Source organism: Notamacropus eugenii, chromosome 4 (genome assembly GCF_028372415.1).
Source record: "Notamacropus eugenii isolate mMacEug1 chromosome 4, mMacEug1.pri_v2, whole genome shotgun sequence".
NCBI classification, from domain to species: Eukaryota; Metazoa; Chordata; class Mammalia; order Diprotodontia; family Macropodidae; genus Notamacropus; species Notamacropus eugenii.
Genome location: NC_092875.1, coordinates 349593948 through 349619702, shown reverse-complemented (window position 1 = coordinate 349619702; position 25755 = coordinate 349593948).

Here is a 25755-nt window from a genome sequence, read left to right as displayed (position 1 = left end):
ATATATATATACATGTGTATGTATATATATACACACATGTATATATCTGCATGTATACATATGTGTGTTTGTTGTATATGCATGTATTTATATGTGTTTGTACATATGCATGCATTTCAAAATTAGTCCTGAATTTGAATAATGTGACATGGAACCAGTTGTTTTCAACAGTAGGGCCACATTTTTAAAATTGATTTCTCTTTCTATCCTATAATAGTCCCAAATATCTGAACATTCAGATGAATTAATATGAATGTGTAATATTCATTATACTGCCTTGAATGTGTGGCCCAGAGATCCAATATATATATATGTAAAATTACATGAACTATATGCAATTCAACAACATTTTTTACTCCATAACGCAAACAAGAATCTGGGCTTGCAGTAGGGATACTAAGTGAAATGGATCAGGAAACTACGATCTAATGGGGTGAGGTAAGATGTACAGAAATAATTTAAAATAGATGAAATAGTAATAAGTGAAAGAGAAAAAGCAAACTGTGAAACATCTTGACAAATAGGAGAGTAAAGATAACTTTAATGCAATCAGGAAAGACTTCAGGAGGAAAATAACAGAGCTTGGCCTTGAAGCAATGGAAGTATTTCAGTAGATGACATACGGGTGGAGCCAGTTCTAGGCACAGAGGATGGAAATGTGATCAAGTATGAAGGACAAGGTAAAATTGGGGAACATGAGGAGTACAGTTTACAAGAACTTTGAGTTCCTGATTGGGAATAGTATATAGTGAGGCTGGTTCTAATTTTGGGGACATAAAATTCTAGTTTAAGGAATTTGAATTTTACTTCATGGCTATTGAATAATTCTAAGCAGAAAGACAATATGATTGCATCTATACATGATACTTGTGAAAAAGAAAGTAAAAATATTTAAGAAGAAAGTCAGCAATAAACCCTTTGGCCTCAATGACTCATGAAGTGAATGAGAGATAGTAAAGCAAGGATGCAAATTTGATGTCATAGCTATTTTTGAACTTTGGTGGAATGGGCCTCATGTTTTTGAATATGATCATAGGAGGCTATACCTTATTTAAAAGGAAAAGAATAGATAAAATGGGTATATACACTCTATGGACCAAAAGACCTCTAGTTACTATGTTCTAGGAGACTTGATTCATTCAGTCTTAGCTGTTCATATGGGTGAATGAGCACAGATTCACATGGCCTATTATACCTTGCCAGCTCAAGACCAATCTGGACATGTTTCACATACCATTCAGTCATCTTCTCACCCTTCTTCCTACCACAATAAATACTACTATTGCTTCTGAAAAAAAAAATATGTAAATTGACTCTCCTTTGGCTCCACCCATCATCCCTATAACTTTCCAGAACAAAATCCACATTCTGACATTCAGATCATTGCCTCATCTTTACTCCCATTTTCTGCATACTCTTTGACCCTGCCAGGCCTCTCACTTCTAGTCAACACCATGCTGTGTTAGCAGATAGTAAGGACCAGTCTCCAGCTCATAGACCCTGTTAGTAGCAACTTACTAGAACTCTCTCAAAGTTGTTGACACTATCCCTTGATCCACACATATACCTAGTAGACAAGAGAAGGCTCTGTAGGATTGATTACACACTACATCTAAGAATGCATGGATCTTTTGACATTAGCCCAGGAGGAGAGGTAGAGAGACACTTGTGCACCATCTGACACTTTCACTGGCACAGCAATAGCCATGTCTTTCTCCATCATATTGTCATTCTTTTTTACATTTTTTAAAATTCTATTTTGTTATGCATTAAAACCCCCAAATAAATGCCCAGTACCTGCCTCTGTCTGATAATATTGGGCAAAATTTTCTCAAAAGCTTTTATAGCAGTCATTTTTCTATGGATTTTCCTTTTTACACTGCCATATAACAAGCAATTGCCAGAAGCAACTTGGCAATGGGGCAGTCATGAGGCTTGATGTTATTTGTGAATTATCAGAAATTACCAATTTGCTCAGGACTTTACTAAGAAATCTAATATGCATTACGTATAGAAACAAATATATCTCTAAGGAGTAAGGTTTTTCTTTTTGTTTTCTTTTGTTTTTTCTTTTTATCATGGCCTGCTTGCTTAAATTTTGTGGTTAGAGCTTCCAGGAAAAAGATTTAGTGAAAGTCTAGGAATGCATTGAAAACTTTCGGCATGACATTGACAAAACTTTAGGTCTCCCATGTGGTTAGCACTATCTTATGCTAAGAATTGATAGGCTGAAAGGTTTTCTGATTGCATTCTGTAGGTTGCTTGCCTGACTTTAGAATTACCTTCACCTTTTTATTGGGATAACTTCAATAAGACAAAAAGCTACAATGCTTTCTGTCAGCATTTGCCAGGTATAACAACATCCTGTGTTGCAGCTAATTTACAGGTCTAGGTTCTGAAATGATGATATTCTGTGACAATATATAAATAACTTTCTAAGGAAGATTTTTTTTTTCTGTTTCAAAATTATTTTGGCTCTGACTGTATAGAATTATACAGAGACCTTAGAGATTATCTAGCCCGTTCTGCCCACTGTACTGTATTTTACATAAAAAGAAACTAAGACCCAAAGAAGTTAAAAAAATTTATCTATTTTCCAGCTTAAATCAGAGTAGAGCCTAAATTTCCATCTTCCTAGTCAGATACTATTGTGTCAATTTCTGCTTTCCCAATTGTTTATTTGGCTTTAACTCACCATTCTTTCTTAACCTTTGGCCTTTGCATATCACCAAGCTATTACCATAGTACCCTCTTCTAAAGCATCATTATGCCAACTTTCCCCTCAGTCTTTGCCTTATTCTTCCTTCTGACTGCTTCTCCAATATTCCTTGACCTTTGGATTCCACATATGACCTAGGCCTAAAATACATACACTTTCTCCATTCACCCTATCTCTCTGAACCCTTGCTTCTTACCTCATTTACTTCATCCTCCTGCTATAAGAATCATAGGGTAATACCCTTGGGGCAAAATGGCCAGTCTTGGAGCAAATGCCAACCAGAAGGCTCCCTCAGTTGAGAACCTGACCCTGCAACCACTGCCTTCCCTTTTTACATTCTGATGTCTTCCTCTAATTGGGAAAACTCAGGTAGAGATCTCTTCAAAAAACATGCTTTTGGGAATCATGGCTTTTGGCCTTTAACGTTTTTTCCTTCAGTCTACTTCCAAACTGCACACTCTCATCTTGGAGGCAGAAATGCTTACAGATGAAGTAAGTTTCAGGAACACAGTCTCATGATGAAAGTCCAAATAAGGTTCTCCCCAAGAGAACAACAATATGGGTGCCTGACAGCCTTTACAGATTAGCTGTTCAGATTCTTTTGTCTGTTTTGGGACACAGTGGCTGGGGCCTTGGAAGCACAGGAGAGTGGCTCTGGACAATCATCAAGAGAAAGACCATTCAGCTATACTTTTGAGGACGAACACTAAGACAAACCACAAGCATCTGTGAAGCACTTATTAAGTGCCAGTTTATTGTGCTAAGTGCTGGGGATATAAAGAAAGGTAAAACAGAACAAAGCAGAAGCAAAACTGAGCGTAAGCCCCACTCTTGAGGGGTATACATGATATACCCCTTTTGAGCTTCTACCATAATATCCACCTCATCTCTAGGAAATATTCATTTTCTAGGACTAATTTATGTCCTGAAAATTAACTCATGCTTGAATACTAACTTATGGCACAGACACTTCAATTCTATTCCTTAGAGTATTAACCCAAACAATTCTCTTAACCTGCTTCTGAGCAACCGTAACAAGAGAGTCAATGAGGCATAACAAATTCATCTTTTTCCAGAGAGCCTTTCCAGAGAGTGGGCACACTCCGCCACCAATTTTCCTTCACCTATTACATTTCCCAAGAATTGAATAATGTGGCCAAAGTGCAAAACATTTTCTATGTCTCTTGCTACATAGCCTGAGGCTAGCCAAAGCAAAAGGGGCACCACAAGACTAGGGCAGATGCCTATGTCCCATTGTGATAAATAGTCACCAGTGGAGTTGGGAGTGGGGAGAGAAGGATGTGCATGAGGAAGAAAAATAATAGGATGGGGTAATTATGTACCCAGAAATTGAGAAAGGTTGCAGAGGGTACTTCCTCTTAATGAAAAGAGAAAAAAGGAACTAAGTTTCAGGAAGGTCTGTGATGGCTAATGGGTTGCTTGTCCTTGGTACATCTGTACTGTGTTTTATAATTACGTGTTTGCTTTGCATCTCAAAGTGTACTGTTTTCTATTTAGGCACCTTAGTAGTAGCCTGTCTAAATTGTGTTTTGGATCTCGTAAGGTACACAATGACTGATCCTAAGTGTCCTGAGATTACCACAGATGCTTATCTTGATTATTGTGGATGAAGATGAACTATATTTTTTCATAGTTATCATTGGTCATATTTCAGGATAGAAGAAAATAGCTTTTGGAGGCAATTTTATGATTCAGAACCAAATGTTTGAGACATAAAGCCTTAGCTAGCATTATGAGTGGTTATTTGTATAGACAATTGAGTCAGAAAGCTCTAGATATCCAGAACATGAAGTTAGTGATGTAGGGTGATAGTTTGCTCAATATATTCAAGAAGCTGCCATGGTCCCTGCATCCAAACATAAATTTGAAATGGGAAGGGCAGGACGATGACAGTAAAATAGTATTTAATGTGAAAAATAAGAAAAATGCATTTTTGTTTTTGGTAGAAAGAAAATTAGAATCTTGGACTAAAGCTTCTTAAGACATATATCCCTGAAGGAAGTACAAATATAAGAAGTGTAAGAAGGAAAGGAAAGCAATTCCTCCTTGTCCACTCTCTCCATAATCTCAGAGTCATAATTAGAAAGAAGTTTTTTCCCTGGAACTAACAAGGAGGGAAGGTGCTCTGGGGTACACCTGGGGTTGTTCCCCAGGATGCTAATCCATTATCTTAACTTGTGATCTTTAGCCAGTCCTTTATGCATGGTCCTCCATAGGTCCACAATGTCACCCAAGATACATGTTTCTGTCATTTGGGGGCCCCTTTCTAAGAACCCACCTTTTTCCTCTACCACTCTACCTCCCCCCAAAAAGATGTCGATCAGACTTGGGGCAAATTTGTAACTGTTTCTGTGTTTCACAGTCTTTTGGCAGTCTGGTGAACCTATACACCCCTTCTCAGAATAATGTTTTTAAATGAAGAAACTAAAATTCTTAAGATTACAAGAAAACCAATTATATTGAATTAGATTTGTTTATGTGAGTACATAAATATATGTATATACATATATATATGTGTGTGTATGATATGTACTTATGTATGTGTTGAACACTAGTTCATTGACTCTAGGTTAAGAACCCCTGCTCTAGGGGCAGGTTTCCATCCTTCCTCCTGCAGTGACACACAAACTCCAACTATACTGTTTCACCTCTGAATTTGCCCCATTGGCAGGAATTCTGAGTTATAGATCTATACCCCTGCACCCATGGCAATTGTAAAGTGCAGTATAGGGTGTGGATCTATGAGTTCCCCTCAGGCATAACTGAAATAAATTCTAAAAAGTAGGACATTTATCTCTCTTCACTTAAAAATAAGACACTTCTAAGTATGACTAAATTGGAATACCATAGACATGGGTGATTGCCAGTCTTATAAACAGAGTCCAAATTTGATTCTCCCTAGCCTGAACAGGAGACTTCAGCAGCCAATGAGAGTAGTCACACAGTAAGTATACAGTAGTCTAGTATATAATTCAGTCTAAAGTAGGAGGGTCAATCTATGAGAAGGGGATTGCTTCTGATATGCATAAGCATAGAGGACATACAAGAAGTAAGCCATGCCTATATTCCTGAACGAGGAAAAAGTAGCAGGCTCAGGCAGAACCCACAAACATTTTCATCACACTTTTAAAATGTGGTATTCTATTTTGATTGTAAACAATTTGTTTTTATGTGAATAAGCCCCAATCTTCATAGTAGAACCTACTGTCCTACTAGCTATTAGCCTTGAGAGCTACTCTGTGAGTAAATGTCAAACAAACCATGCCTCAGTGACTTGTAGAAAAAACACTGAAATATTTCTTCTTCAGAACTCATTTGGCCTTTTCAAAAACAACCTGTACTGGAATAAGGATCTACAGACTGTCTAATTTAACTCTGTTCCTAGGACACGAATTTGGAATATTCTTTCAATCAGCCTGGCAAGCAACCGTCCCATTTCATACTTACATGCACAGGATATAAGACTTCTTGTATGTACCATGGGTCAGAAGGCCATCTCTTGTAGCTGTGCCTTTGCTCAATGAATGAAGAAGGGGGAGAGAAAGGAGGAAGACAGACAAAATATCTAACATGGTTTTTCTTGTTTGCCCAAATTTCTTTTCTTTGCTTTCAAAGTCAGCATCCACTGTAATTAAGCTCTCCATTGGCTCAAGTACATGGCCAATTCAAATGTTCTCATGTTTCCTTAAAACAAAAACAATTCACTCACCAAACAACTCAATTTTCTGCCAGCAATTGAGGGTTCCCTACCCTGAACTGCTGAATAAAAACTTTCAGGGAGGCTTATTTAAAACTAAGCAGTGTGAGAAACATAAGGTACTAACCTTAGAAAAGTGAAAGATTTTCCCAAATGGATCTACTGTAGAACTTATTTAAGTTATATGTGTTCATAAGCATAGCCACAAGTTCAAGTTGAGAACACCCAGAGGCAAAAGACCTTTGGATTGAGAAATAGAACTGCAATATGAAATGTCTACTCATGTTTGAATTATTTTGAAAGAGCAAAGAAAGCATACACTGGAGACTTGGAACAGGCTCAAGGATGGGGATTGCAGCTTCTTGGGAGAGTGGGCTTTATTTCATTCTATTTCTTTTTAGGAAATTAAAAAAAAAACCTTTTGTTTATATGTTAGGTGCTATTCTGTGCTTATTAGGCCAGTGTTTTCTATTGAAATGCTAATAGTTCCTAGAATTTTGTAACTGGAAGGTTCTTTGTGTTAGGTAGAATATTGAACTAAATAACCTTTAAGATTTCCCTCCATTCTAAGATTTTATAGTTTTTTTACACGAAAAATTCTTAACTTTTTCATGTGTCATGGTTCAGTTTTGGCAATGTGAAAAAACCTATAGGCCATTTCTCCTAATAATATGTTTAAATAATTGTGGGAAATGTTAAACTTCTGTTAAAAGTTAGAGAAAATCAATACGTAGCTTTTTATTCTCATTCAAGTTCTGAGACGTCTCTGAAATCTATCCATGTGCTTCCTTAAGAAGCACATGGATATATGGATATATCACTTCTGTTAGAGACATTGACTTTTTCCCTACAGATCTCTATCCATTCCACTCTATCCTGTTTTTTCCTCGGATAAATTTAACTATTTTTAAATCCATATTAAATTCTACTGTGAGTAAAATTTTAATGAAGAGACGTGAAGGTGACCCTCATTGGTTAAGGGCTAGTCCATTAGAGTATCAACTGCCCTACCAATCTAGAGAAGCTTCAAGTTAAGAACCCAGAGATAATAAAAAGTACGTCTGTTGTTTAAGGGTGAGGTGAAGTCAGAAAAGATGACCAGTTCAGCCTTGGAATGATTCATTTCTTAGCCACAGTAACTGATCAAGTTAATATAATAATTCATTGCTGTCTGCTTTGGTGATGGGAACATATTGAAGAAGAAAAAATAAATCATAAACTCCTGAGTTACCAAAATATTAAAAGATATCTACAAAGGCCAAATTTAAATGGATGACTATTGTTCCTTTAAAAAAAAATAAACCTCTATCTAGTTAATAGCAACACTCCTACTCTCCACATATTCCGCACATTAGGAACCAGTGATCATGAAAATTTATCATTGCTTCTTATTTTGGGGGTATATTTTAGTGCCTAATAAGCGACAGAAAATTATTCTGATTATTCACTCTCCAAATCATTTATGTTCCTAAAGATCATTGCTTTAAGATGTTTTAGTTCTGCACAGCTGCTAGACATTCTAGGCCTCCATTTTCAGAAAAGATCCATTGCTTGGGCAAGAGCAGGCTTCTTAGAACCACTTCCATCTACACCAGGTGAGGCACACTATCAGAGGGCTAACAACACAACATTGGTTGGTCCCATGAATCTATGAGCACTGCCAGCTATAGTTAAAGCTTTATGTTGAGAACACTTTCTTAATTCTCCAGTCCTTAGTACCCCTTGGACTTCTGGTTGACATAGAAGTTTGATATTACAGTGCTACTATGAACTTCAGTTTCCCTTAACAAACCTGGACCAGGCAAGAAAACAGTTTAGAAAGGACGTGACCGCTGGTTTGAAGTTCTTTAAATTGCATAATGAAACAGTGGGACTCAGTGTCTTCCGAGGTTCTGTACTATTTGGCCTTTTTCCAGTCTCTGTCCCTGTCTGCTGGTCTATCCCATTGATGAAGGAAATCTCTAAATCTGAAGCATGAAAATAAACCTTGTTCAATTTGTTCTCTATGGCTCTAAATTCTCAGCTTGGGAGAGAGGTTGAAGCCTGGATTTAAAGTAAAAAATATATAAACTAGGGTAATATGTCCTCAGATCATGAAAGAACTAACAGATGTTGAATTGCTGCATTGATAGTTTTAAGATCGTGGAAAATGAGAGTTACCAGAAGATTGGAAAAGGGCAAATATCCCAATTCTCAAAAAAAGAGAAGAAAACAGAAACTTTAAACTATAGTGAACTGGATTTCAGTTTCTAAGGAAGTTCTAGAAAGGATTGATAAGGAGACTGATCATAAGTATCTAGATAATCTTGATTGCAAAGTGCCAGCATGGCTTTGTCAAGAATTAGTCATGCCAGGCTAACCTCATTTCCTTTTTTGACAGGATTCATAAGTAACAAATGAAGTGAGGAGCTCCAGACGTATTAGGGATTGCTATATAAGATCCCAGTTCCCAAATTGTTCTCTTACAATTTCCCTGCCTTCAGGACTGCCGAAGGGTCCAAAGAATTTGTTTAAGAGTGGGTCTAAAAGTAGTGTAGATCTATCTACTCTGTCTCAAAGGTATCCAAATTGTGTATGCAGTATTGTCGTGAAAACCTTAGGACCAGCTTGAAGTTAGTGGTATCCCACAGTGATAACTGTTTTATTGGACACAGCTTCTCAAATACAAAATGAAGGAATTGAACCACATGGTCTCTTAGGACCCTTCCAGTTTTAAATCTATGAAAGTATTTCCTGTTCAGTTTTACAGTCAGCTTGGTAGAGAAACTGAACAGATCATGAAAAACCATTCTGGGTTAGACTAAAGCAGAAAATTCTTACACTGTGTTTATGTGGTCCAATAATGAAGTACATTTAAAATATTGGAGAATGTTAGAATATGCACAGCAATCATAATCACGTAAGCCAGCAGAAGTGACATTTAAGTATTTTTGACAACATGGAGCAATATAGTCGTTTTTTTTTTTTCTTTCAAAAATTAGGTTACAATGTGATTCACTATGCTCTACTATCCTCGAAAATATGGATCTCACAAATTTTTAATAAGTAGGTATTTTGTTCTACAAAGTGAAGTTAACAAGATGCAAAATCTGTCTCAGTGTTGTTGATAATGTCATGATTAGGATCAAGAATTTAGAAAGTTTTTAAAGAAGATCATAAAAATCCTTGTGTAAAAAATGTTTGAATCTTTTATTGCTAATTATGCATGAAACGTCCAAGAACATGGTTCAATGAGCATTTGAGTAAAGTTCACTAATACCCATGAACAATTCATAAACACCTCACCAGGGTGTCTGTGAGTGGAAACGTTTTCTCTAATAAGTGCTTTATTATAACCCACAATTGCTAAAACAAACAATGAGCTCATGGTCACATTTTCTCCACACCTCATTCTGAGAACAGGTTCAGCTGAACATTCTTTGCTGACTGAAACTGAAAAGTTATGTGCAGTACACCATACAAATTCAGTGGAAATGGTAATTCTTCTCAAAGAAATACATTAAGTGACAGTGGTAGAAATTTCAGATCTTAGCTTCCAAGCAAAACTTTGCAGAAAGAGATCTTTCTCACATCTTCCCTTCCAAACTTTTCACATTAACCCTAAGATTTACCATAGTCTTGCTCTGTGGAGCAGCTTGAACAATAAGAATGGCTATGTTTGGTGGACATTAAATAAAAATCATAGACCAAATAAATACATGAAAAAATTGCATTATAACACAGTTTTCTTGGGGTCACTGTCAAAGGTTCAAACGAGATTATTCCTCTCTCACATACTCCAGTGCCCCTCTCTTTGCTCTCTGTGTGTTTTTCTATAAACATCTTCTTAATGATTATTATAATTGATGAACTAGTTCATCCTGCAAAAATAGTTACTATTAAAACATCCTTTATATTGATGTAAATATATGTAATTTTTAATAATATTATTAATCTTCAGTTCTATAATCAATTTTTAATCAATATATATCTATTCCAAGAAAGATTGAGTATATTCTTCTGACTGTACATTTCATTGTGGGTTTATATATAAATATGTTATATATAATATAAAAATAAATAAATTTGTTGACAGATTAGCTGTTTTTATTTTATTAGTTTCAGTTTTTAAAGATAAGAACAAATATATGTATGCATATACATATATATATAATGTAATTTCAGAAAAAATGTTCTAATTAATCCCCAAATGAGATCATATATCCAAGGTTATATAAACTTTTTTTAGCTTCATAACTTGAATGAAGTTGAAATAGAAGAAAAAGGTGTCAAAGTTTAATGTGAACTTAAATAAATGATCCATTACTCTTTATGCTTTGAGAATTTTTTAAAGCAAAATGTGTATATTTGACTTCATCTACCTCAGAACTACACTAACAAGTTTCAGTCCTTGTCAAAATCTCAGACATACCCAGCTCATAAAGAAGTTGACTGTTTAAGAAGTTGAGAACCACTTTTATACCTTAAATTTAATGTACCAAGGTATAGCGTTTTATGACTTACTTTAAGCGGGAGTGGGGGTAATTTGGTTGATTTACTCAAACCCACATGATACAAAAGTGCTGTTCTAGATTACTTTTGTAAGTGCAAATTTAATAGTACAAACAAAATGTTCTAAATTCAAAGGAAGGAGAATTATGTATGCTCACATATTTGAGGAAGCCTTAGTTTGAGGCACATTAGGTTGTTTGATGGGAAGTAGAAATTTTGTTCATTAAATAGAAGGGTTTGTTTCTTAAGAAGATCAGGTATGGGAGTCAGAACATGTGGTATGATCTGTGTTCCTAGTTCTTCATTCTTAAATAAGGAAGATTTGGATATTCTGAATGTGTCTCAGATCAACCATCAATCTGAATAATATGAAGTAGTTTGATAAATATCAGACAGCACTATGTTTAAGTAATAATGTATAAATTGAGTAATACAATCTGTGTGCATGTATATATTCTTTTTTTAAAAAATACTGGTTGCTTTCTAAATGTAACTCAGTTGTTTTATTCCCTTAGTTATAAACAAGGAATATTCTATGATAGTAGATTTTCTGAGTTTCAGAAATAGTAAGAAAGATAAAATTACATGGGGAATTTAGCATGAATTTATGTGGTGTCATATGTAAAATGATGAACTACGTAATGAAATATATAGAAATTCTGATTTTGATTTTGATCTGGAATTGGCTAATCTTGGGATTAGCTGTCTTGTTTCAATACTAATTCAAACTACTTATTATATAAAGACAAAAATGATAGAAGGAAAAGTTTAAGCCTAATTCTAACCCTAAAATAAACCCTCATTAAACCCTATTTGAAGACGCCAAAATTCTGAGTTCCTAAACATGATCAATATTATCTATAAAAGAAATTGATTCCACATTCCACATCCAAATCTATGTCAATGTTAGTTCACCTTTGGGCTTCATCCAGAAGATAGAGATGTCAAATATATAAAAGAACAAATAAAAACACACAATGATGTTCCCTTTAACTCCCCACACCCTAAGTTTGTCCTTTACCTAATTACAACAAAGAACCAGTTAAAGTGCAGGAAAAGTCTTGATTTGAGGTATTAAAATATTATAGTTGTTTCAGTTGTGTCCAACTCTTCATGACTCCATTTGGGCTTTTCTTGGCAAGGATAGTGGAGTGGTTTATCATTTCCTTCTCCAGCTCATTTTACAGATGAAAACCTCAATCAAACAAAGTTAAGTGACTTGTCCAGGGTCACACAACTAGTTAGTGTCTGAAGCCAGATTTGAACTCAGGAAGATGAGTCTTCCTGACTTCAGGCCCAATACTCAATCTACTGCACCACCTAGCTGCGCCATTAAAAACTAAAATAATTTCAAAATATCCATTGAATTAAAGAATAATTGATTTAATTTAATGATAAATGTATCATCTACTAATTACAGATGACATCCTGATTCAAAGTGGTAATCTGAGTTTTCCACACTGGAAATTCTACATATGAATGAAATCAGTCAAGTTAAAAAGGGAAAAAAAGCAGATATGCAACAACCCAATCAAAATTCAGATAGCTACTTTTGGCCAACTCCCAGCACACTCTTTTCCTCAATGAGTTCAATGTGTGGGTCGCAGTCTTTCTGTCCTCTCCAATTCTGGCTATCATACTAGAGGACTACAATATACATACAGATACTACTCCAAGCATCCCAGCTTCCTAGTTCTTCAATTTATTCTTTTTTCCTGTGACCTGTTCCTCCATTCTACCTCAGCTGCACACAGCTGGTTGATAATCATATCTTTGATCTTTCCATCACCCATGAAGTGCTCTACTTCTATGTTTATGAACTTAAATTCCTTTATTTGATCATAATCTTTTATCATTCCATCTTTCTACTTTAAAATTTCTGACTCTCTTATTTATTCTCATCATGACCTCTAATCCCTCCACCACTCAAGCCATCATGCCAGTACTGGCTACATTCTTCTCCCTTTTCTACCTGCATACCTTGAAAAACCCATTCAGCTTCACACTATGTTCTATAGTTGAATGCCTTCCCTCTTGTCCTATCAGGGATCATGCCTTACTGAGCCTCCATCTTGGCTAACTCCCACAATTTGCTGCCTTTCATCCTATTCTAAATGCTGTTTAATGGAACTAAAGAAAAAAAATGGAACCCTGCTAACTGAGTCCACTACAGATTTATGTTACATAATCTCTAGTGACCACTTGTCCTGAAACAAGGCAGTCTTTTTATATCTCCCTCATTGTTTTTCTGTTCTGCTCTTCAGAGCAACTTTTCAAACCTTTGTATTGTGTCACTCTCAGCCCTTCACTGAACACCTACTCTTCAAAGAGTATATAACCCATGAGCCCACAGCCATGTTTGTCTTTGATTTAGGAGAGATGGCCGAATGACTATCCTTTTTTATTAAAAAATGTGCTGACCTTAATAAAATGATTAAATTACCAAGAAAGTATGTCTCTTGAAACTTTTTAATCACCACACCAGGGAAGGATACAGTGGAACTGTAATATCCATCATTAGGGATATTTTCCCTCTTTTAATGATTGCCTATGATTGCTTTATTTTTATTTTGGCTATCATATCACAATGTTGATATAGATAACAAGCTTACTCCCTACCAAAATGCTTAGTTATTCCCCTCTGCCTACTGCAGACTAAATGCCTTTTTGTTTTAATAAAACAGGCACTTCTGTACATTACCACCAGGCTTCCCCTAGTTGTCCTGATCTATGTCTCACCACTGGACTCAGATGACTCTGGAGGAGCTAGTGAGGCTGGTGACTTTGCACAGTTCTCCCTTGCTTAAATTCAATTCATTTGTAAGTTGTGATATCACCTTCCTGATGTCGTGTTCCTTGTTAAAAAGGAAGGACAGACAACAACAACCTTGAAAGTTTATTTATTGGTTTTTAGCAGTAAGGATACATTCATTAACCGTGTGCTGGAAAAAAATGTATGGTTAGTTGGAATTGGTGCTATTTGGAGGACCAGGATAAAAAGTATTCTTTATGATTTTATATCAATTTAGAAGTATGTCTCAAGGTAAGTACCCCAGGGAACTGTTCTTGGCCCTGAGTTGTTTAACCCTTTTTATCAAAGTCTTGAGTAAAAGACATCAGTGGGATACTTATTAAATTTGCAAATTATCTAGAGATAGGAGAGAAAGCCAATGCTATATGCATCCAAAAAATCTTGAAAAACTAGAATATTAAAGCATGATGAAGAAATTTATTGGACATAGTTTAAAATTTTACTTTTAAGTTAAAAAATATCTACTTCATAAGAGCATGATAGAGTAAGCAATGCTAAATTCCAGTTTATATAACAAAAAAGACCTGAGTGTCTTGAGGGAGTACAAGCTCAATATGAGACAACAGTGTAATGTGATAGCTGAAAAACTAACACAATTCTTGGTTGCATTAAAAGGAAAAGTGTAAAGGATCAGATCACATCTGGAGTCTCGTGTTCAGTTCTGGACACCACACTTAATGAAGGATGTTCACAAGTTAGAGAACAGCTTTAGGGAGTGAATTCAACATGGATAGTGAAAGGACTCAACATGAAATGGGGGATACTTATTCTGGAGGAAAAAAAGACATTGGGGATATGACAATTGTTTTCAAGTACTTGAAAGGTGGTCATCTGGAAGGATAAGTATGATTGATCTATCCATCCCTGGAAACTGTAACTATGACCACAAGGTAGAAGTTACAGAGAGGCAAATTAAGGTTCCGTGTAAGGAAATATTTCCTAAAAGAGCTACACCAAAGGGAAATGGACTGCCCCAGAAAGAATTTGAAGTCTCTGAATAAAGTCTGAATAAACACTTGGCAGGTGTGTTCTAGGGAAGATTTGTTTTCATAAATTAATTAATCTAGATGGCTTTTTAAATTCCCTGCAATTTTGAGATAATTGCATTCTGTGATGATCAGAAAATACATTACCACCATTGAATTTTATCTTATTTGGGCCAGGATTCCAGCATCTCAAGATCTTTTGAGTTCTGGTTCTCATACAAGATAGTCACTATTATTCTTAGCCAAATATATTTGTTTTTCTTAGATTTAGAATGGGAAGGGAACTTTGGGATCATCTAGCATAGTCTTCTAATTTTACAGATGAGAAAATTAAGTCAAAGAGGTTAAGTGATGAACAGTTTGGAAGTACCTGATCTGGCCATTGAACCTAGGTCAATTAAGTCAAATGAAGTCAACAGATATTTATTATGTACCTACTATGTTCTGGGTACTATGTTAATTACTCAGGATACAAGAAAGGCAAGAAAATTCCACTATCTTGTTCTCAGGGACCTCACAGATTGTTTTTCATCCTTTGTTCTTGAAGAGGACCAATGACATCAGAAGGGTGATATCTTGACTTGCAAGTGAATTGGATTTAAATGAGGCAGAACTGTGCAAAGTCATCAGCCTCACCCTCTCTTCCAATGTCATTGGGGTCCAGTGATAAGACATAGGTCAGGACACTGGTAATGACCCAGGAAGTAGTGGGAGACCTTGGCTTTTTAAGCTAAGGTCTTTCCCAAGTCTCAGTTTGTCTGGGACAACACCCATTCAGCAGTTAATGCCTAGGTAAGAACCGAGGCCAAAGATGGTCTAGTTTGCCTTCACAAAAGAATCCATCTGTGAGCAGAAGACTTCCAGAGTTTCTGGCCAGAACAGAAATAATTGCTATTTACACTTACTCTGAGCCATCAAAACTCAATCAATGAGCAAATGAGGCCTGGACAGGGAACTATTATTGGCCAGTCAGTAAGAACCAAAGTGATTTGGGTTTAAAGGCAGCACCATTTGAATCTCAATGAGCTTTATCAAAGCCTGATTTTTCAAGGCTATATTTCAAGAAATCATAAATAAAAACTATATGAGACAAAATAATTCATTGCTCCAGTTTTTTAAAGATAGGATAAATAAGCAGGGAAGAAAAAAATTTTAGACCTTAAACCCCAAGCAATCATTTATATTCCTTTGGACAGATCACCTTCATGTGAGGGTATGACTCCCCAGACAGAGGAGGGAAGAGGAGAGGAGGAGGAGAATAAAATAGCAGTATTGCCCAACTGGAATTAGCTGGCTGGGTCCCCAGAGGAGCAGATACTACTACTCACAGATTCTTGTTCATCTCAAGGACCCTGCAGTGTTGGGGGGCGGGGGGAGGAGGGAGGTACATCATGTAAATAACTGTGCATGATAAACAGGAGATATATAATCATAGAGGGGAGTTACTAGCATTAAGGGGGATTAGAAAAGGCTATTTGTAGAAGACAAAACTTTATTTGGAACTTGAATTAAGCCAGGGAAACCAGGACATGAATATGAAGAAGGTTAGCATTCAAGACATGGGAAACAAATAAGTCGTGAAAAAGCATGGAGTTAAGGGATAGGATTATTTTGTGGTAGGAATAGCATGGAGGCTGTTATCTCCGAATCACAGAGTATGTAGGAAGGAGTAAACTATAACACAATGGAAAGGTAGGAAGGGATTAATTTGTGAAGGCTTTTGAAAGCCAAGAGAAAGGGGGTATTGTATTTGATCCTGGAAATAATAGGAAACCACTGGAGGGTTATTTTTTTAAAATAGGAAATGACAGTCATATCGGCACTTTATGAAGATCAATTTGACAGCTAAATGTAGAACCTACTACAGCAGGGAAATATTTCAAGCAAGGAAATAATATTTCAGCTTGCGCAAAGATGGTGGCAGTGTGAGAGGAGAGAAGTAGATATATTCAAAAAATGTTATAGAATCAACAGGATTTGGCAAGTGACTAGATATGGGAGATCAAGGATTACGGAGTTGAAGATGACATGTAGGTTGGGAGTCTGAGTGACTGAAAAGATATTGATTGCCTTGATGATAATAGGGGAATTAGAAAGGGGGGGAGGGAGGGATGGAGGGACAGAGTAGGGATGAAAAGATGATGACTTGAGTTTTTGTCATGAGTTCAAGATGTCTACAGAACATAGTCAGTTGTAGATATGAGATTGAAGGTCAAGAGAAGCTAAGGCTGGGTAAATAGTTTTGATAATCATCTTCATAGAAAAAATGTTTGATTCTGTGGGAGTTGATGAGATCATCCAGTGAGACAGTGTAGAAGATAAAGAAAAGAGAGCCTAGGATAGAGCCTTGAGAAACATATATGATCAATGGAGTATGATCTGGATAAATATCTAGGTCTTTTATCTCCAAAACCAGTACCTTTTCTACTGTACAACACTTTCTCATTAGGCTGATCATTTTGTGTGGCCATGACTTCTGGCAAACAGCACTCCAACCACTTTTATAAGGAGGTATTCTTCCCTTGCATTTTATGCAGGACATATTTATTACAAATAAAAATTTGGGCAAGCATGCATATTTTCTGGCTTGATGCCATAGTTAATATTAATAGAAGACAAAAGATCAGCAATCAAATTGCTACTGATAGGTCTGATTGTGAAATATCATGAGTAGAGCCTCACTGAAAAACACTTTAAGTGGGAATTTTATTCTGTCATTTTTTTTTTTTTTTTGTATTCACCAACAATGAACGCTGGAAAATTGTGCATTCTCTGTATTGCTCAATCAATTTTTTTCTATCTGTCTGTCTGTCTCTGTCTCTGTTTCTCTCTCACTCTCTCTCTGTCTCCCTCTCTCTCTGTCTCCGTCTCTCTCTGTCTCTGTCTTTGTCTGTCTCTCTGTCTCTGTCTGTCTCTGTCTCTTTCTCTCTCTCTCTTTCTCTCTCTCCTTTTCCTTCTTCCTCTCCCTCTCCCTCTCTCTGTCTCCCTCTTCCCTCCCTCAACATTTGGAAGGATCAGGCACATCATCTGAGACAAATTTTTTTTTTTTTTGGTTCTTCAAGATATCCTTACATTCTCATCCTCTTTAAGCCTGAATGAACCACCCTTCCCCTCGCATCTTTTCTGGATACCAAGTTTGTTTATTCTCAGATCTCTTTTGCTCATGGATATCCTCCACCTCCATTAGTCATTATTTATTTGTTTCTCTTAAGGACTTGGTCTCATCTCACCAAGCCCAAAAGTCCATGGGCTACTTATGAACCTGATTCCACTAATGATAAGCACTGCAGTTGTGCCCTGCCATAATTTGACTTGGGCTGATTCACTCTAACCTGAGGCAATCCTGTGCTTCCAGGGACTCACCATATTTATTAATCTGAAACTTTGTTCAGAGAGTCAATTTCATAGCCCACTGAAACTCAGAGCTCCCAAGGTCTAGAGATCCTCTAGCTTCAATCTCCCTGGGGGCAAAATTGCAGACATGGACCACCAACCCCTTAGTCATTTCAATGGCATTCCCATGAATGTAAAGAAAAGTTAGATCAAGTTATATAGTAAATTTTTTTAACTTGAGAAACTTAGCAGAAAATATTGCATGGGGATTTATGTGTGGTATTTACATTTGATGAATGAAAAAAATACAAAAGTGACATTTCTGGTACCCTTTATTAGCTTGGATTATAAAGAATAGAAGTCCTGTTCTCAAAAGTATATAAATAGCAAATTTTCAAAGTAGACCTTCAAAAAAGTCTCCTTATTCTGATCTCAGAAAAAAATTTAGAAAGTAATTAGAAGGCAGTTATATGGGCTGGTTGTCGTTACTGGGATCCTCTTGATCACTTCTTCTTGGTAATAAATCACCCTTTATTATCCCTTACCCCATCTTTTGCAATCTCTTCTTCCTTCAAGTGTGTTCTAGGTGAAACTTCAATATTTTTAGAATTGTGAGATACTTTAATCACTAATCTCACTTGCTTTTACTTGGTTTGGTACAGACATATTTCCTGGTCACATTTCCTTAAATCTCATGTCCAAATGCACATTAGGACTGAGATATTATACTCCAAATGTTCCACTGACATAAATGATGATAAAATATCACTATAAAAGTGGTGGAAGATTATTTTTGGTCTATTTCCTGTATTTTCATTTTATCTACAAATGATCTTTGGGATGATCTGGTTGTGTGTGCCATGACAAGACATTTTTTGTGGAATTTTTATGGAAGACAATTTTTATGGAAGGTTCTTAATCAAACAATTCTCCAATCTTTGTCTCTTTCTCTTTACTGTCTGCATCCTTTTCCTCTCATACTTGGTCACTTGAGAGAAAATAGATAATTTGTGGAGTTCCTCCCATTATAATGATGCAATAACCTTGTTACCTGGCTTTTTCTTCCAACTTGAACCCTCTTGAATATGGAGGAAGGGGTTGAGCTGGAGAGGCAATTTTCTTTCTTTTTATTATTATTATTATTTTTTAATGTTTAACAATCACTGCCATACAATTGAGATTTTATTCCCCCCACACCTACCCCACACTACCCCCCTCCCTCCCCACAACTGCATACAATTCTGTATAGGTTCTACATATACTTTCCTACTGAGTACATTTTCACTATAGTCATGCTATGTAGTCAGACTAAAATAAATGAAAGGAATCATATAACAAATCAAAACATGATACACAAAAACATACACATACACAAACATGATATGCTACATTCTGCGAATGACTTCCATATTTCTTTCTCTGAGTGTGGAAGGCATTTTGCCTTAGAAAACCACCACTGGGATTTTTTTTTTTTTAAGAAGTTCTTGCGTTATTATGAAATTCCAAGTCTACCAGAAAAAGCTCTCACACACTGTGGTCGTTGCTGTGCACAAAGTTCTCCTGGTTCTGCTCCTTTCACTCAGCATCAGGTCATATAAGTCCTTCCAGGCCTCTCTGAAGTCTTCTTGTTCATCATTTCTTATGGCACAATAGTACTCCATTAAATTCATATACCATAATTTATTCAACCATTCCCCAATTGATGGACATCCCCTTGACTTCCAGTTTTTGGCAACTACAAAGAGTGCTGCTATAAATATTTTTGTACATGTGCGACCCTTTCCCATTTTTATGATCTCTTGGGGATACAGTCCTAGTAGCAATATTGCTGGGTCAAAGGGTATGCACATTTTTGTAGCTCTTTGGGCATAGTTCCAAATTGCTTTCCAGAATGGTTGGATGCGCTCGCAGCTCCACCCACAATGAATTAGTGTTCCAACTCTCCCACATCCTTGGAGAGGCAATTTTCAATGCCATGTTTATTCAGTTAAAATGAAGGTAGTTGGGGGTGGAGCCAAAATGGCAGACTAGAAAGACACACTTACACAGGGTCTTCCCCACAGCCCATAAAATACCTGTAGAGAGGGACTCTCAACAAATTTTGGAGCAGCAGAAGTGGAGAACAACAGAGTGGAGGAGATTTCCAGCCCATAGTGACCTGAAAGGCCCATGGAAACATCAGTTGTGCTGGACAGGGAGCCAAGCGTGGAGCTCAGCCCAGCCTTGGCCAAGTGGAGGTGTGGCTTGACGAGACTCTGGGAGGAGGACACCTCCAGGGCAGAATCTCCAGTCTCAGTAACAAGTCCTTAGATCCCTTGGCCCATGGGCACCAAAGGTCAGTGACAGGGTTTTATCAGCAGGCCAGGAAGGGAGAAGAGCCTTCCCATAGCTCCCGCAGCAGGCAGCGGTCACAGAGCCTACACAGCAGCCTGTACAGAAGCTCCATTGTTGGAGCATAAAAACCCCTGGGGGCACTGAAGAGCTGAGTCTTACATTAGCCCTGGATGGAAGACCTGGGCAAGCTGGTCTTTGTCTCAAACTGAATGGTGGCCTTGCCCATCCAGCTTATCTGAAAATTAGCCCCCAGTGCTGACTTGGGAACTGCAGGCCAGGTGGCTGTGGAGAGGTATCTGCTAAGATTCTGGGCACAAAAGTTCCCCTCTGCATCCAGACCAGTACACGCTTGATTGTGCCACCTTGGAGGAACTGAGATCTCACAGATTCCCAGAGTATACCCTACTCTTGTCAAAGGACCCAAAAGTCAAGTAACTGGTTGGGAAAATGCCCAAAAAAGGGGAAAAAAATAAGACCATAGAAGGCTACTTTCTTGGTGAACAGATATCTCCTGCCATCCTTACAGAGGAGGAAGAACAATACTTACCATCAGGGAAAGACTTAGAAGTCAAGGCTTCTGTATCCCAAACATCCAAAATAAATATTCAATGGGCTCAGGCCATGGAAGAGCTCAAAAAGGATTTTGAAAATCAAGTTAGAGAGGTGGAGGAAAAACTGGGAAGAGAAAAGAGAGAAATGCAAGAAAAGCATGAAAAGCAGGTCAACATCTTGCTAAACGAGACCCAAAAAAGTGCTGAAGAAAATAACACTTTGAAAAATAGGCTAACTCAATTGGCAAAAGAGGTTCAAAAAGCCAATGAGGAGAAGAATGCTTTAAAAAGCAGAATTAGCCAAATGGAAAAGCAGGTCCAAAAGCTCAATGAAGGAAATAGTTCTTTAAAAATTACAGTGGAACAGATGGAGGCTAATGACTTTATGACAAACCAAGAAATCACAAAACAAAACCAAAAGAATGACAAAATGGAAGATAATGTGAAATATCTCATTGGAAAAACAAGTGACCTGGAAAATAGATCCAGGAGAGACAATTTAAAAATTATGGGACTGCCTGAAAGCCATGATCAAAAAAAGAGCCTAGACATCATCTTTCATGAAATTATCAAGGAAAACTGCCCTGATATTCTAGAACCAGAGGGCAAAATAAATATTGAAGGAACCCACCAATCACCACCGGAAAGAGATCCAAAAAGAGAAACTTTTAGGAACATTGTGGCCAAATTCCAGAGTTCCCAGGTCAAGGAGAAAATATTGCAAGCAGCTAGAAAGAAATAATTCAAGTATTGTGGAAATACAATCAGGATAACACAAGATCTAGCAGCTTTTACATTAAGGGATCAAAGGGCGTGGAATAGGATATTCCAGAAGTCAAAGGAACTAGGACTAAAACCAAGAATCACCTACCCAGCAAAACTGAGTATAATACTTCAGGGGAAAAATTGGTCTTTCAATGAAATAGAGGACTTTCAAGCATTCTTGATGAAAAGACCAGAGCTGAAAAGAAAATTTGACTTTCAAACACAAGAATGAAGAGAAGCATGAAAAGGTAAACAGCAAAGAAAAGTCAGAAGCGACTTACTAAAGTTGAACTATTTACATTCCTACATGGAAAGACAATATTTGTAACTCTTGAAACTTTTCAGTATCTGGGTAGTTGGTGGGATTACACACACACACACACACACACACACAGCACAGCACAGAATGAGTTGAATAGGATGGGATCATATGTTAAAAAATGAAATTAAGCAGTGAGAGAGACATATATTGGGAAGGAGAAAGGGAGAAATGGAATGGGGTATATTATCTCTCATAAAAGAGGCAAGCAAAATACTTTTCAGTGGAGGGAAAAAGAGGGGAGATGAGAGAAAAACATGAAGCTTATTCTCATCACATTTGACTAAAGGAAGGAATAAAACGCACACTCATTTTGGTATGAAAACCTATCTTCCAATACAGGAAAGTGGGGGAGAAGGGGATAAGCAGGGTGGGGGGGATGATGGAAGGGAGGGCAATGGGAGGAGGGAGCAATTTGAGGTCAACACTTTTGGGGAGAGACAGGATCCAAAGAGAGAATAGAAACAATGGGGGGTGGGATAGGATGGAGGGAAATATAGTTAGTCTTAAACAATAAGACTATTATGGAAGTCATTTGCAAAACTACAGAGATATGGCCTATATTGAATTGCTTGCTTCCCAAAGGGAGTGGGTGGGGAGGGAGGGATGAAGAAAAGTTGGAAGTCAAAGTTTCAGGAACAACTGTCAAGTTCTGATCTTGCTACTAGGAAATAAGAAATACAGGTAATGGGGTATAGAAAGTTATCTTGCCCTACAGGACAAAAGAGAAGATGGGGATAAGGGAAGGGAGAGATATTAGAAGAGAGGGCAGATTGGTGATAGGGGCAATTAGAATGCTCGGCGTTTTGGGGTGGGGGGAGGGGAGAAATGGGGAGAAAATTTGGAACCCCAAATTTTGTGAAAATGAATGTTAAAAGTTAAATAAATAAATTTTTAAAAATAATAAAAAAATAAATGATTATTACTTCTTTTGAAAAAAAATTAAAATGAAGGTAGTCTTTGTTTCTATGTGAAGTTAATGGTACCCTTTCCCAGACTCTCTGTACATAACCAATGAAAAATGTAAATTCTAAATCTAAATTCCTGCTAAATTTAAATTCCTGCAAATATTTATAAAAAGCAAATCAACCAAAAAAAAAAAAAACATTTCAGACTATTACATTGGAATGTATCAAATTATTAATTTCTATTGAGTTGCTAATATCCTTGCGAATGGTCAACAAATGAGTAAAAAGTCTGTCCTTACACTCATTCCATCTCTCTCCTATTAGTCTTCTTCAAGACAGTTAATACATCATAAGAGCACTTAAACAGCAACAGCCGCAGCAGCAATTAGCCATGGGAGCAGAGAGCACATAAGCACCAATTATCACTTTACTAAGTCCCTCAGTATTGTGGCAGGTCAATAACTATTAACGAAGAGCGATAATATTAGTGAAACAAGCAAACCCATAACTTCAAAAATGTATGAATATAATTAATTGTTCATAAATATTAGCCACAGTGCACATTGATCATAAAACAGCTGAAGAATTTTTTTAAACCTAGAAATAGATTTACTGCAAATTAAAAGAGAAACCAGAATCCTTGAGATCATTGTTAATATAGCAATTTTTTAAAAACTTAAAAACTCTGTAAATAATCTATCTGCTGAACCTGACTGGATGTGTATGATTTAGATGTCTGGCTATAAAAACCAAAAGATTCTAAAGTCATAGAGGCATTGAGAGGAAAGGGAGAATATCTATCTATCTATCTGTCTGTCTATCTATCTATCCATCTATCCATCCATCTATCTATCTAGTGTATGTATGTATGTGTATATATGTATATGTGTATATGTGTGTGCATATATATATATATATATATATATATATATATATATATATATATATATATGAAACAAGGAAATGCTTAGAGTTCAAGTAGCAGGGGACAATTGACTGCTGTGCAGGGGGCCGAAGGAGGGGAGGAAAAGAGGATTAGTTAAATTTGCTGTGTTCAGAAAAGTCAACAGCAAGTGCTTCCCTTTGCCATGGAAAGAAATTCTTCTTTACAGTCATCATGATAAGTTGGGGAAGGAGATTTATTTATTTATTTAGCCTCAAAGTGCCTGGAGCCTGAAGTGACAGATGGAACTGATATTTCTTCTTATTTGATGATAGACTAATGTAATGACAAAGTATAGAGGACAGTTTCTCAGATAGTGGATAATGTTTGATTCAATTTTCATATAACTTTTATTAGCACATAAAGGCAATATAATAATATATATGTATATATATATAATATGTATGTTTGTATATATAGATATGTATCTATATAAACCAAAATGTGGGTTGCTACTCAAGAAAGGTTCTGTTTTTCACTGTGTGCCCCAATGTGTGTGTGTGTGCGTGTGTGTGTGTGTGTGTGTGTGTGTGTGTAGTCCCTGCTTCGTTTCCCTTTATATAGATATCCCAGCTTATCTATAGTTAGAATTCCAAAATTTGACCTCCTCCTTCCCATGCTGACTAGGGAGAATTGCAAGCAGCCCCCAAGGCATGCGTACTTTGTAAGCTGCTGAGAACAGAACTTCACCTGGGATGAGGGTGGTGACTAGTACTTGTCACTGAGAACCATAAGTGATTTGGGTGTTGCTGCCCAGTCTCTAATGAGAATAAATTGGGGGACAAACGTATTGTCTTACTAGTTCCTGAACAAGTAGGGAGGAATGTCCCCTGGTGATTTCATCTTCTCCCATGGGTTCAATTAGCATGCAGCTTTTCTCCCAAGTCTATATATTCAATTTGATTTTTTTTTCTTCTCCTAAATTCTAGTCTGTATCATCAACTGCCTGCCATATGTATCCACCTGAAAATGTTATCAGGGTCTTAGGCTCCCCCTATACCCAGAAGAAAACTGAGCATCTTTACCCTTAAACCTAACTGTCCTTCAAATATTTACGTATATACACACACATATACATCTTACATATATATACATATATAATATTATAATAGATTGCATCATATGTATGCGAGTGTGCATACCTTTTTAGAGCACCACCATCTTTCCAGTACCCATGTTGCCTTCTCCATCACTTGTACAAGACTCATGTTCTTTGACTTCTTCTCCCTCCCCCCTCCTATACTTTTGTCAACAGGATAAAAAACAAACTCTTCAACTTGACTTTTAAGTCACTCTACAACTTGTCTTCAATCTGCCTTTTAAGTGTTCTCCTACATCACCTCCATTTATATACCCTGTATTCAATCCAAAATGGGCAGTTGCCTGAGCCTAGCATGCCATTTTCCACTTCATTGCATTTTCTTAAGCTGAATTCAACTCCTGAACTCAAGTCTCTAAAGGTAAAATGCTTACACTCTTTCAAGGCTTAACTCAGGTGCTCCCTCCATCTATTAAGCCCTTCCCAGTCCTTCTAGTTGTGAGTGTTTTCTCCCCCCTCATATTAATTTATATTTGCTTATTTGTGCATTCACTCTACCCTACTCCCTACCTTTATCCAGACCCTTTGTAAAATGTAAGTTCCCTGAAAGCAGGGGTTTTTTCATTTTTTTTCTATACCTCCAACACCTAAACAAACAACATGATATAATAGGTAGAAGGTTGACCTCAGAGTCGGAATCACTTGAATATAAAAAGATCTTTCTCTGCATATACTATTCTTAATCTTTCAGAATCATAGTCAGATTCCTAAGATTAGAAATTATAGATGAATTGCCTGTCTGAATCAGTGGAGGGAGTTTCCACAATGGGAATTTCC